At 29.4% G+C, this 16,214-nt stretch overlaps 1 protein-coding gene across 1 annotated transcript in view; it reads left to right on the top strand.

Annotated features, from left to right (window-relative positions):
* Positions 1 to 8,712: 8,712 nt before the first annotated feature.
* LOC124538061 (head-specific guanylate cyclase) overlaps positions 8,713 to 16,214 on the top strand; it is a 117,675-nt gene continuing 110,173 nt past the window's right edge. Inside the window, exon 1 of the mRNA XM_047115070.1 lies at positions 8,713 to 8,861. The gene's annotated coding sequence lies outside the window, so the exon portion shown is untranslated. The remainder of the gene's footprint in view (positions 8,862 to 16,214) is intronic.

Raw genomic sequence — 16,214 nt, forward strand, 5'->3', positions numbered from 1 at the left:
TACAGTAAATATTAGCCGACCCATGCTGCGAAGCCTTAGACAGTGTTATCTGATCGAAAAAAAAGCTTTAATCAAATACTTAGGATTCTAGCAAATGGGTCACCAGCATATTCATCGCAGTCTATAGAGAATGGCACTAAAAGAAATATTGATGATTCCTTACATTACCAATGCGTTACCAACCTTCGAAACTAGGATGTGAGAGACACTGACTCACTTACTCTTTAAATCACAACACAACAATGCTAAGTGTGTGGTACCTACTTAGACATACTTTTATACATAGGAGACATAGTTTACACAAAACCCTACCGCTAAGTAAAACTTGTTAATATACTGTTTTAGTTATTATTAAACAATAACCTTAATAATACATAAGTCAGTAAAAAAACAAATAAATAAAACATATTTTTTTGTAATTTTAGTATTTACAGGAGTGTCTGTTTGTAATATTAAAATAACCATAGTTAGTAAATGCATATGTATGTATATATGATGCAGATACCAATTTTTTTCTCTGTAATAGCCTGACCGATTTTGCCCGGGCATTCAATGGAATAAGAAGTAATTTAAGCTCTACCAATAACTTCTTTGATATATTAAAACGAGTACAAAATCGCGGGCACAGCGAGTGAAAAATAGAGTAAAATGTTTGCACGTGTTTAAGTATATATACATTTGAAAGAAAAGTTCATTGCTCACAGACCAAATATCTTGCTCAGTGAGCGGAATAACAACAGGTTATCCATCTCAAGCGACATTCGTGACTCGCTTAAACGGCCTCGATAATATATTGATCAATATTATCGCGATATTAGATCTTATATTTTACGAGATAATAATTGTTTTTATTTGACACGTGCAGGTTTCCTCAATATTATATTACATTGACGCACAGTATAAGATTTATAAACCCAAAATCAGTACAAAAATATTCAGTGGTACCCGGTCTGATTTGCAGCGCAAATTTCGATCGAGGTTCAAGTAATATGACCACTTGCCCACTTTACTATTTATTATTTTTTTATTTTGTATCAAAGTAAGTCATAGATAAAGTTTTTTTTTTTTTAATTTAGAAACATTGATTGTATTTACTCTAATTAGTGTGACAATTATGTATCGCCTAGTTCAGGTTCAGGCGTGGTAACCGATCTCAACAAAGATTTATTAACTAGGAAAAATAATAGTTCAAAAATATGTGCAAAAATAGAGATTGTCTCTCTTTTTTTAATCTCACAATCATAAGGAAAAGAAACTTGACACAATTAAAAATAATTCCGTAGTAAAAATATGAATTAAGTATATGTTCTTTATATTGAATACAATCGTTTATATATAAGGACAAATCAAACTGTCTTAAGATAAATAAAATGTTAATTCGGGTATAACTAGTCCAGAGAACAAGTTTATGTATTTTACATAAAATAAAAAAAAATATATAACTGTTACTATGTTTGAAATTAACCATTTGAATAAAGCTCAAAAAACAAAGTATTTTATTTATTTATAGTAAAAGTTACACCATCGACTTATTACCAAACACATAAAATTAATATTTTATGTAGGTAACATTCCAAGTGATACGTCATTATAGATGTAAACAACATTACCCTACACAAATAAAAATCAAACTAATATAAAATCAAATTTTACTAACTAAATTATATAATAATTGAAGTTAAGACATAACTAAGATGAAACATCGTATGAATAACTAAGCAAGTCCTAAAATTTACGTATTTAATTTGAGAAGTTTTGACAAATTGTCCACCTGATGGTAAGTGACGTCACATACGCGAAACCTTTCGTGTAATTATCTATTGTACGTGGATCAAAGAAACCTGGTCTTTTGACTTTATCAAAATTGTCGCTCTTCAAGAGTAAAGTGTTCTCAAAGAGCTCACGTAGAAATGCTCCGGACTTAGAAATAAAGTAAATTGTTTTTTCTTACAAAAACAATACTGAAAGATATACAAAAAAAACATCTAAACAAATGTTAAATTCTACGGGATTTCTACAAGCTTTTATTTTATTTGCAATGTAAGTATTCTTAAAGTCTTACGACTCAAATCAAACGCAGATATCTTTAAACGATTAAACTGAAATTTTGTATACACAATACGTGGTTAACGATGACGTCATTCTAAATCCAACATGGCGGGATACCCAAGATGGCGGACCAATTATTTTTAATGTACTTTTACAACATGGGTATCAAATAATAGACTTTGCTAAGAACCAATCAAAAAATAATGTAACGTCAGTCTTAACTCAATATGGCGGACTTTTAAAGCAGATATCCTTAATCGATTGAGCTGAAATTTGTAAACACATGCAGTTTATATGACAATGTATGGTTAACTGTGTGGCATCATTCTAAATCACACATGGCGGATAGTTTTCTCCACTGTAAACTAATATGGCGTATTTTTTAGACCTTGCTATAATATGGGTTTCAAATGAAAGAACTAACTAAAATACTTATGCGATAATTACTAAAAAATAAAAAAATCTTTCCTATTAACTTACAACGTAGTTTCACATTTGTTACATATGAAATAAATAGTATGATATGAAAGCTTGTCGCGAGATTTACTTTCAAAATAAACAAGTAAATTAAATAATTTGATTTGAATAATTTTATTTATTCAAATTATCAAACTGAATGAATAGGAATACTTAAATCTCGCAAAAAGCTCTTAGAAATAGATGCTAAAATGCTAAATGTTGATAAAAAGTATTGTTGCAGTGCCATCTAGTACTGCAATTAGATCAAAGGGTTCGTCAGCTATTTATACTTATAGAATAACCTGCATCAGAATCAAATTGAAGACAATCAATATATATAACAATATCAATAAACCATGATAACAAAAAATAACTTTTTCCAATGATCATTATTATAAATATTTTCGATATAAAACATCCAATGAGAATCACTAACTAGTAAAGTTTTATGGAATAGTATTTTAATACAGCTACACCAATAAATTTTGTATTAAATGATCGATAATAGCCAAATACATAAAATATTTATTACACTGTTCCACTCTGCGTCGAAAAAGAAGGAAGTATGTTTCCGAAAGAAAAATAATAAAATAATTACTCGCTCAATTTTTCATGAAAAAAACGTGAATATTCAGGGAATATCTGCGATAAAGGACTCGTGAAAAGTGACATTTGACGTCTCCAGAAATCTCACTCTATTAGAGCCACTCGCGGTAAATCAAGCAGCCGTTTTGTATTATTGTATTAAAATAATGAAAATCCACTTTTAATCTGAATAAATGATTCCATAAACATTATTCATGATGAATATGAAAGAAATGATGGAGTACAAGAATTTGTTATTACAAATGAATAATACATAACATGTTCGTATTTCCTTTATGATAAATAATCTAAAATGAAAATGTAATTTAGCAATAATACCTGTTATATATATTTAAAAAAAGAACATATTTCTTTTTAATTTCTTTGCATGTAGCGTTTGCCTATGTGTGCGTATTATCAATAATATATAAATAAAAATTAAAAAAAAAAGAAAAACCGACTTCAAAGAAAACACTATTTTAAAACAAATAAATATGCACTAAACAGTAATAAAAATAGTTGCGTATTCAACATATTTTTTTAGAGTCGTCCTAAGTAAAATTAAATATTAGACTACTTAAAAGTCGATTTACGATTATATAATGTAGTTATAAGTAGTATATCGGTCCACCCAGTTAAAAGTAACGAGGTAACAAACATAAAAAAAATACAGACGAATTGATAACCTCCTCCTTTTTGAAGTCGGCTGAAAATAAAAATGTTTTCAATTCTATGGACATAAGATCGCTATTGCTCTTTAAAAATTTCAGCGATTAATATATAATTAGATTTGATTTTGACATAGTCTTATCCTCCTTCTTTGTTTTCATTTCGTTAACACCTTCCGCTCACAGGTAACATATTTGTATTTTTAATTAAATCCATGCTCATCAATTAACTCGCCTAGAAAATATATCTTAGAATTCTATCAAAACTATGAATACAAATACTAAATAATTTTTACTTAAATAAATTATGTTTCAACGCGTTATTATAGATGTTTATGAATGAAGATGGGAAAACTCTTGATCAAGGAAAATGAATAACAAATTATTATTAACGTAATAGGTGCTTATTTACACATAGCATAGTATTGTATTCTGCTGGCTTTTCAAAGATACCTTAAATGTGTACTTATATGGATAGTCCAGTCATTACGACGGGATGAAAAGGGGTAAGAAATTCAAATTAACCGAAAAAGCCAAATTTTAGATACGAGGAGATTTGGAGGGGTGACGATAAAATGCCTTGTGCAATTTCTGCCATCTTGAAAAAGGATTAAATTTCAATTCATATTAACTCGGTTCTCTGAGATACATTATTTTTGTGGATTTTTTTGTTGCTTTTTATACGATCTACAATTGTGGTCCTTTGCGTTTTCAACATATCATTCCTCATTATTGAGATATCGAGAAAAAGCAAAGAAATTACGAAACTCAATAGAGAATCGAGTCACTAGAAAAAACCCTCATTTCAAGATTTAATTAACAAGAATTAGGAGTAACATAAACTTAAACAAAATCAAACCTACATATTATCATTTTTATGGTTTCGTACACAAAGGGTCTGTCGCCAGGATGTATCTCATGTACCGTGAAAGTTAAACACTTGAAATTTTCACATATGAGTATTTCTGTTGCTACTTTAACAATAGACACTAAAAAAATAAAATACAAGAAATATTTAATCGGGCTCTCATGTAACAGATATGTATTTTTTGGTTGGTTTTTATAGATAACGGTACGGAACCATTCGTAGGCGAGTACTACTCGCACTGGGCCTTTTTGTGTTAATATTTTTTTACAATTCACCATCAAATTATTTGTTTTAGAATATTGTTTTATGAGGTTTGTATAGCTTCGTGATTCTATGTTTTTCTTTTTCACCTGTATGAAGGGTAACTGAGCCGGGATCATAGTCGCCAGAGACAGGCCACAAGTGTATTGTTTGTTTGCGAAACTGTATTTAACACTTTTCTTGTTCAGAAAATGTACTATTACTTACATACTTATTATCTATACTCAAATTATAAAGCTGACGGGTTTTGTTTGTTTTAATACTCTAATATCAAGAACTAATGACCCGATTAATTGAATCATTCTTTCAGGGTTACATAGTATATTTATCTGGGGAGGTTTTAAGCTATATTTCCATAAACTATTACTACTAGAAGTATATATAATAAAACATTGCAAAAACTGAGAGCAATTATTATTTTTAATAGCATTCGATGCGGGCGCTAAACGGTTAAGGTTTTGCAAAAATAATTTAAAACAGAGTTGTTCCCATTTAAAGGAATAAGCTGATGTTGTGGTACTAAACTTTGCTTCTAAATTAAAGTTAAATATCACTTACTGATTGATCATGAAACCTCAGAAGCGGTAACGCCTATTAACTAGAAAGTTGATACTCCTTATAAAATAGGGTCATCCTTTAAAAACGGATTTCCCTAATCTCAACCCCTAAATGGGGGGGTTATAATGGAGGTTTGAAGTTTGTGTTTTATATCTTTCGCTCGGTTAAAGCCGCAGGTTTAGCTACTAAAATTATAAGAATCAATACTTTTACCTAACGATCTTAAGTTCCAATTTCACTAATAATACAATAAAAGTGATCTTTAATGTACTCAGATTTATCAAATCATTTCAACTGTTGAGCGAAGAAAGTCGTGAAAAAACTATTTAGTAATTTGAAAATCACTGAATTTCTTTTCTTTCCTTTAAAAATATAAAAGAAAAGATTAGGTGTTAATTCAAAGTAGGGATGTAATTTTTCTTATTTATTACAATGAATCAACTATTTGTAAATTATAACTAGCACTTATAAAATTTTATTTGTAAGAAATATTAAACATAACTAAAAAGTTATCTCCCTGTTACACTGGCTCTCCCTTCAAACCAGATTGATCATAGTTGTGTATTTTATTTAATTAATGTTTGTAAAAGTATGAAATACAGTTAATATAGATTTCCCAATAAAATCATCCCAGAAAAAAACGTATAACAGAATAAAAAATAAACCCGAATTGCTTTTGTCTGTTAATATGTTATCATTTTTATATATTTTTGCTTTCGTTTTTTTCATTCAATGCTCGATACATATTTTATAAAAGAAAAGGAACATTCTTTATCGTTTTATGATCAATTGTTATCTTCCTTAGAGAGTTTTTGTGACACCGATATCGTCAACTTTATCTCTGCTTTTATATCGAAATGATTGATCGTTTTCATATTACAATTATTAAAAATTCACCCTCTCGAAAGAAAAAACAATTTAAAACGTACATATGCACAAAAGTTATTGATTATTCTTATGGAAATAAACATTTTATGCACATGTGTCTTATAGTATCGAAATAGTCCATTAAAATGCTTAAGATTCTCATAAGATTTCTCTTTAAAAACATATTTGTTAAAATGTATAAATTACTTTTCAAATGGAATAGATTTTCTATGGAATTGCTGATTTAGTTTACTGGTTAACTTGGACTGTATACATCAATATATAATGCTAAAATCCCGTATCGAAGGAGAAAGGAATTCTCAGTAGTTCGAAGATACGGAGTATGTATTTTTACGGTTCCGTAAGGTACGGGCACGTAAAGTTGTCGTACTTGCACATCCTTTTATACCGGATCGCGATCCCATTGGATTATAAAAGTAAGAAAATTGAATGAAGTTTCAATAGCGCAATGATTTACGTGCCGCCTAGCCATGAAAAACCCTTTGGCCTATTGTTATTCTCACTCCTAAAAGTGATAAGATAACCTTTAATTAGTTTTGGTCATTGGTACTTTTAAAACAAAAAGTCTGTGGTAACCCATCACATATTCGTACAATATCATATTTTCTGCAGCGTTGAATAACACTTAAAATTGATATTATTACTTAATTAGGTATATTTTTGTTTAAAAATTTTAAAAAAGAGGCAACTCTTGATATATCTTTTGCAATACCTTGCTACCCTTCTACCCGATTTCTAATTAACATTGTAAATATACCACCGAATTTGAATATCAAGAATGTTCTCTGTAACTATGGTGGCATATATCAAATATGACATATCAAACTAGAACCCAATCATTCGAAGTATTTCTGTTCGGCAGTAGAATATTTGACGAGTGGGTGGTGAAGACGAGCTTACAGAAACCCACAGAAGCAAGGAAACCTCAGTATAAAATGGATGTAATCATTATAATTAATTATAAATGGAATAATAAAATAATCAAGATATTCATATTATATATAAAGAATATATTTAATAAGAATGTAAATTATTTATTACTCAATAACTAAAATGATATCTAAAAATAAAATAATCGAGAAGCATTAGCTTATAACGCCAAGTTTCCGACTCCGCAAAGTCAATAAATCCTGCCAGGGGCAAAGTATTCCTTTCTAAAAAAATCCGCATTTACTTTTAACTTTCCCGATTTATTAATTTAATTTGTTATATAAAAATATGCCTTATATTGTAACCTTTCGAGGTGTTCACACACCTAGCTATAATATATCTTAATATATAATTAATGCCAGCGAACACACACGCAGATATGACTGCGTGTGTGACTATATGTATATAATTACATTTATTTCTGCAACGTCACCAGTCTAGTCACCGAATATATATTTTCATTTAAGTCTAGGCTATCCATCACTTAAATGATGGTAATATATATTACATTAAAGAACTATATTATATAAATGTAGTTTTTTCATTTGAACAACTTTATGTTTCAAATGTATGCTATAATACACTTAAAATAATTCAGTAAAATGACGATTTAAAAGCCTTCTAAAATATAACCTTGATTTATCGATAAACAGAAAATGAAACAGATAAGGTAACTCAAAAGGTCGGGAGTTGATATTGCATAACATCACTAGCGGCCCGTCCTAATTTCGTACGGGCAAAATTCATACAAAGTTAAGTACAGTACTTCCAAAACACCAATTTTCTTTTACTACGTAATTACTACTAATTATATTGTTCGAAGACAAAATATTCCTATCTTAAGTTCCACATCAGGACGCCACGATGACTTGTTTCTATGTTTTTATTTCAATAAAGTATTTGATAAATAAAATAAATATCTTTAATGAAAGATTTTTTATTCAATGTTAAATACTTTTGCTATATATTCAAAAAATAGAGTCATTGAAATCTTGTTACAAATGACAAAAATATGCAGCAATAAATATATTAACAAGCTCCATTTTTATGTGGATTGGAAATAATAAAAACATGGCAATTCAACAAAAAGAGTCATCGAAAGAAAAAGGCATTTGTTTAATCCTCTAAGAAGCTTTGTACTGAACAGTTGATTATAATTGAATTGTAATCCACTTTATAAATGTTAAAATAAGCAATAAAGTGCGAACACAATTTTTTGCAACAACATCCAATACAATACAAAAATAAAAGTGTAAAAAAGTATTTCTATTGCTGTTTAAACAAAGCTATATTTATATAATATAATAAATTTTAAAGCGCTTCAAATCGCTACATTGCTGCATGATTATTTTTTTATTAAAAATAGACAATTCTAGGCCGTAATGAATTGAGAATAAGATTAGTTGTACTTGCCTTGTCGGTTCAAGCGTGCGCAACGAGTGTTCGCGACGTAGCAGTACCGCGTAGACTCCACTACGAGCGCTACGTGTCGTTACGTGTCTGTTGCGATAGACGTGAATATTTTACGTGTATTTAATCGTGTTGTGCGTGTGTTTTTGTTTATTATTAATAATTGAATTAAGACTATTTTAAAGGTTAGTAAACAATTATTTGATATATTTTTATGTGTCTTTGTTGTAGAAATTATTAATTTGTTTGTAAAATTTTTACAAATTTGTTAATTTATTATAAATATCACGGAAGAAAATATATTTAAATTAGACGGTAAATGTTAAATGGCGTTAATACAATATAATTTGTTAAAGGAATTGTATTATTTCATTTTTGCTATTACAAAATTAAAGGTAATGTAATATTCTTCGCATACAAAAAAACCCAACGAATACTTCCTGTAAGTAATTTATTTATAATTCATTTCAATATCGTTTTAGATGACTGCCCCAGTTATTGTATAAAATTTTAATGTGTTTCCATTCGTAACGGTTTTCTTTTCTAAATCTCTAATATCTTTTTAATATTCATTTAAACAGATTTCAGATTTGGATATCAAATTTAGGAAACTCGGGGAGCGTGATAATGAAAAGTGCGTTTCAAATCTTAATAATTCTTCCGTATTTTTTATTAATAATTGAAATAAGTTTCTTATTAATAATTATATAATAAGTTGTTAGATATATTTCATATACATTATTGTAGTTTGAACTTCCCTTCATCAATCATAACTATTTATTTTATTACGTTTCTTACGTTATTTAATGGATTACGACCTAATTACTTTTTTGATGTTTCATCCAATCGATTACATAATAGTAGTTAACTATAAACTTAGACAAAACCATAGTGATATTATGTTAGAAACTAAGGTTATTTAAAGGGCTATATTATAAAATAATTATATACATGTTTAAAGTATATAATTGTGTACTATCTATAATCTTTGGGCATTTTTTTATTTGATACAGTCGTTAATAACAATTAATAACTAATAATAACTTTCACATGAACTCTGTACTATATTTATATAGTTTAAATTGAAATTATTGGCATATTAAGTTTTAATTTCTTTTAGTTACGCAGCGGACTTTATTTTAATTATTTTGTATTTTATTTACACCATTAATAACTCTTTATTAAATGTATAAATCTCTATCACAATTCATATTAAATGGAATATTGAAAGAGGAAACAGACATGTTTTTTATGTAATCATATTATTTTTCTGTTATTATATTTTAATGTTGCTTTATAGTTATTGAATAGACTCGCGTTCATCTGTGTTCAAGTAGAAAAAAAACTATTTCATAAACTTAAATTATAATTTATTAACAAGCGGTGTAAAAGCATCACTCTCGTTTTCACGGTATATTATATAGATATATATCGAAAAAAATAGTTAATAAGAAAGACTCGGTGGTATATACTATATATCTACGTATAACTATATTCTCGTCTCACCATAAAACAACAAAGATTCCTTTTCAATATATTCAATTTTTAATCTTATTCCTTTGCACCAGAGAGCTTCATTTTACGTTTAGTTTATTCGAATTTGTACCACATTTGTACTGCAGGGTAACTTGTATCCTATATGGTCATGATTTGGTGGATAATTAATATACCTATAACTATATAACATGAAGATTCAAGTGTGCTTTTAGCCTATTTGAATAAATATATAATTTGATTTAATAAATAATTAACCCTAAAAATGCTCTCTTGTTTGATTTATGGTTCCAATGTAACGTTGCGTGTTTATAACTGTTATTTTTATAAAAAAATAAATAATAATATTAAACCTCGAGTAGTCCAAAATCTTTCTTAATTTTATTTAAAAGCTACCTTAATGGAAGTAGATTATCATGACAGATATAATTATAAAATGTTGAAATATACTACCGTATTGTATACTATGACCTTGATTTGCAAATGAGCTACAAATCACGCTAACAACTCGGCTAACTCACATATATATTTAACCTAAGCTATATGGAAATCTTTATTTATATTAATAAAATCAACAGAGCAAAATGTGGATATAGAAAAAAATTTGAGACCTTTTTTATTTAAAAAAATATTTACTATAAAATATAGTATTGCTGTTCGATAACTAAGTAAAGAAACCCAGTAAAATAATCATTTAATTATGTAAGAAAATAATAATTGAAAATAAACGCTTATTTTTGACTAAAATTTCTATCATTTGTGAGTCAAATCTTATAACTTAATTTTATGTCAGTTTTGACACATAAATTAAACAGATGAATTTGATATTTTCATTTTGACATGTTCAAATAATATCTGGAACGGCTGTACCGATTTTGACGGGAATTTCACTGGCAGATAACTGATATAATATGGTGTAACTTAGGCTATTTTTTATGTTAAATTAAAACGCGTACGAGGTCGCGGGCATAGCTAGTATAATATATATCTATAGTCAGTCAGCTATCTCTCTATTATATTTATCTATTATCTTAAAATACTCCATTAAATTTATTGCATAATTTTCTACGTATATTTGCAGTGAGTGAACTTTACGATGTATTACAATCTTCCATTCGCTATTTTACTAAAGGCCCAAAATTCGTTCTGTCATAAACGATATAATTATTGAAATAACACCACTAAAACGAAGTGTACTTTCCTAATTAAAAAACGAATGGCTTCTAAGCGGTTATATTTAAACCTCTTTCCACATTAAAGCACAAAGCGATGACGAAAGCGATTTTTATACTAACAAACAGAATTTCTTTTGTATAGAAAATATTAAATAGAAATATTATTTTTATATTTTTCGTGAAATATTTAATTATTACTACTAAACCTCTTTTTAGAACAAGACCTAGAATATGTATGCATGATGTAAAATTTTGTTAGTTAATAATTCGAAATTAATTGTTATTATACAATTATGCTTTGTTCTTTCTGTGGCGGTGACCACTTGTTGGTAAGTGGTCCCCACCGCCTATAAATATCGATGCTGTAAGAATTTTTACCCATTCCTTACATTAATTATATCAATGCACCGATCTTGAGAACTAATTTAAATAAAATAGCTTCTTTGTATGTGTGTGTATTAGTGCGTATTTAACAACTAACGCATGTTTGTAACACATTGCAACTGAGATGCTTAATTACTGATCAGATTCATTAATTTGTACCGACTTTTAAATTAAGAACATGCTGTTCTTTGATAAGGTCACGTAATGAGATTATTATATATTATATTATAGATATATTAACAGACTAAAATTAATTATCATTACATGTCATCACAATTATTAATTTGTCCGAGTAATAAATGGATTAGAAAAGTATTACGAACTTTTATATAAGATAGTCTCTTTGTATAATCAAATCTTGCAATTTATTTTCGAGTACATATACGATCGAACGAATCAGTTGCACTTAAATTGAGATTCGATTTATGAATGAGAATGTCTAATCATTAAAGAATCGTTATTGATGGATGTACAGGAACAGGCCGAGATAAGATACATCTAGACGTTTCCATATTCAGTTCACAGATATTTCTTTGTGAAGGCGTTTCTGTACCTATTCATCAGATATATTCTACTGCAATATTTAGTATCATTGTGTTTCGGTTTGAATTGTGAACGAGCTATAACAGCACAAGGCGCTTTGTCAATGTAAGGTTAATATTTGTTATAGAGCCAATGTATATGGGTGTTGGTAATATCACGTTACCCATTTGACAGTTCAAAACAACAACAACAGCCCGTAAATTTCCCACTGCTGGGTTAAGGCTTTGAGGAGAAGGTTTGGAACATATTCCATCACACTGTTCGAATGGAAATTAGGCACATGCAGGTTTCCTCACGTTATTTTCCTTCACCGCCGAACACGATATGAATTATAATCAAAAATTAAGTACATGAATAGTCAGTGGTTCTATTCAGGGTTCTAATCACTGGGCCATCTTGACAGTTCACCTACCGAGTTTATAAAAATATATTGCCGTCTTCCTCTTTGCTTTTTGTGCATGCAATAATAGTCCTTATTCACAAATGTCACGTGGTAAATATTCCTTTCTGATTCGTCATAGATTCGTTACATAATCGCTTCCTCCTCCGCTCGCGCCCGTGCATAGCAAACTTTGTATTTATTACAAGCGTGCGTGACCTAGTCGCATGTCCACTGACGGCGCAATGTACGGTGTATTCAAATAAAATGCCATTATACCGCTCTTAATTACGGACTATTGTTCGTTCTTAGAAGTATAAAAAAAATCAGACAACTACGAAACTATTGTTAGTTTATTACGTATTGCGGCACAGTGCGGAATTTCTTTCTTAGAACTTGTATGAATTGTGTTAAAATAATTGCCTTTTGAGACTTTTCAAAATGAAATTGGAACAGGGAGTTTCTTTGTAAGCCAAACTAGACCGTAATGTTTATAAAGCTGACGTAAGCGGCTTCGTCTGTGTGTAATAATATCGGGATTATATTAATTGAACTCACTCAAACATGTGTAAGCTATGTGTTTGCATTGACACATATATCTTTTACTCACACATGCTTGATATTTATTCATTCAGAACACCCATTAAAAGTATTACCTTTACTTGTATTTGTATATCAAAAAATAAAGTTGTATAAATGTTCTTCTAAATATCAGTTTTTTTTTTGAAAAAAATCCTTTTATACGGTTTGTCGAAGAGAGAACTGGCAGAAACCGTCATGTAAGAGAAGATCCAAAATTTCTTTCTGTCCTTTTCTTTCATATGAAAATTCATATCATATTTTGTAGTAACAATTAATTTGTGTTTGTCCAGCAGGGTGTCCCACGACATCTATTTTTGAATGTTTTTATTGATATATTTATAGTCCACTCTATCTAGATATTCGTTGATAGATAGATTTAAATGCTATAAATAAACTGATAAAGTTCCCGTTTACAACTCTTACATTTTTTTTTAATTGCTTTATCTCAGAAACGGTAACTTGTAGGAAAAAGTCTACAATTTTTGTGAGTGGTATTTTTTGATAAAACTTACCATTTTACTGAAAAACGAGAAAAAAATCATTTTTGACTTTTGACCTTGAGTAAAATGTTTTCCATACACAGGCATGGTGGGGAACTTCTATAATTATATTTTGAACAGTCACCAATTATCAGCTTGTAAGTTTATGTATCTTTATTCTTGTTTTCTGGACTAATTTGACCGGATTATTATGTCAACAGAACAAGAATACATCCAATGCCAAGAATTATATAATTATAGAACAAGTATTCAATTTCAACGGATTTCTTTATGCGCTATTGTTCATGACTGAATCCATTTGAAATAAATATACGTATTCATATACGTCATAACAGTCATCGCATGATATCATGACATGTCGTGTTATGCACTATTTATGACATACATTTTAATTTCCTTTATATAAGTCTGCTATAGTAATAACTAGCCACGGCTTCGCGCTGGTTCAATGCTGATTTTAAATATACTACAGAATTTGTTTATTTACGACACCACATTAGAAACTTCTTAAATTATCGGTGTTTCTTTACTATATTGTCTATGTATTATATACAACCTTCCTCTCGAATCACTCTATCTATTAAAAAAACCGCATCAAAATCCGTTGCGTAATTTTAAAGATGTAAACATAAATAGGGACAGACAGCGGTAAGCGACTTTGTTTTATACTTTGTAATGATTATATATATTAACAGAATTGAAGTTAAAAACTAACGTATTGTTTACGAACTCACGTGATTAATTTAATTAAATATCGTGTACATATCGAAGTAGATAAGTGAAATGGATATGGATGGTCAATTAATTTGGGTCAAAAAATCTGTCAAAACTTGAGATTGAAATCGGTCCTCCGTGACGGATCCATTAAAACTTATTCCGTGATGTATTGCGAATAAATAGAATGCTCTATTAGTAATATAATTTAATATTACGATGATAATGTCCTTCTGGCAGTTTTGGGCTACTGCGGTCGTTCTCAAAGGAGCCATCAAAAGAGTTTACTCAGACACACGTGACCTCTTTTCACCTTACCCTCATAATGGTAGACGGCTGACACCGTCAGGAAGAGTTAATTCGCAGGATTAACGACTTCGTGTGATTTCCAAAACACAAGAATGAAAGACTCCAAGCAATTGAAATTTGTTAACAGTATCCCAACTATATTTTTACGGATCGACGAGTGAAGTTATGTAAGGACTAGAGATATGCAGCCTTATATTTTAGTTAATAGACTTATGAGTACATTAATGCAATATAAATGTATTTAATTAAATTAAAAACCTGGTGCTGCTGTCAGTAGGATATCCGATGAGTGTGCGGTACCTACCCAGATGGTCTTGCACAAAGCCCTACCACCAAGTTATTATACATAACAATAAAATGTACTAAATTTCAATAATACTGCCTTGCAAAAGCTTTAGATATAAATATAAACACAAAAGTAACTTAGCAATCAGATGTAACGTGTAGCCCATGGTACTCCCAGTCGGAAGTCTTCCGCGACTCGCCCAACCGCCCGGTGACGCTGTAGAGGACACTATGGCCATAACAGCTGCTGTCCATTTGAGAAAAAAAATAGGAAAGTATTTTTATATACCTCAATGTTTGTAAAATTCACAATGATCAGTTGAGTAAGTTGGACGTGAAAAATTAACAAACAAACATAGAGTATTTCCACATTAGTATCACTAATTTTATGAATATGGACTAGAGGCCGCTATGGCCAACAGTTACAGTCCATCCAAAAAAATAGAATTGTATTTTTATATACCTCAATGTTCTTAAAATTCACAACAATCAGTTGAGTAAGTTGGACGTGAAAAAGTAACAAACAAACATATTTCCACATTAGTATCTCAAATGTTATGAATGTGGACTCGTCTTTAGTAAAAATTTATTATAACTAAACGATAGGCAATAAACAAGTTAATCAATTAAAATGAATTATTGACCATCCCCTTTACGCGTTATAGATGAAAACATGATACTAAATCATTTAAAGTGTTGCCAGACCACTTTAACATGTTTCGATTTTTCGGTAATAAATTATCAAAATTACAACCGCTAACGTAAATAAACATTATATTTCAATCTTACGAATAACCTTGTTTGTGATATTCAGACGCACTGCGGTAATATCGGAACGCTTAATGTACGTTAACGGTTGTATTTAACGACTAACATAAAAATCTAAACGTCCATGATAGTGAGAATCTTATTTCATTACAAACTAACTGCCTATTTTATTTTGAATTGGCAGACTGACTGACAAATAGTTTATCCAGCTAAAAATATTACGTCCATTGTGCCTGTTTATACACTGTCTCACTCGCCTTCATAACAAAACAATAGTAAGTATTCTTGATGGTACAATTTGTACCTTCGTCAGTTTTCAAATTCATTCTTTCATCAAGTGTTAAACTCTTAGTACCTTTTCAATCTAAATATCAAATCATTGCGACGCAATATGTCATTCTTGAT

Source organism: Vanessa cardui, chromosome 19, assembly GCF_905220365.1.
Source record: "Vanessa cardui chromosome 19, ilVanCard2.1, whole genome shotgun sequence".
In the NCBI taxonomy this organism is placed as follows: domain Eukaryota; kingdom Metazoa; phylum Arthropoda; class Insecta; order Lepidoptera; family Nymphalidae; genus Vanessa; species Vanessa cardui.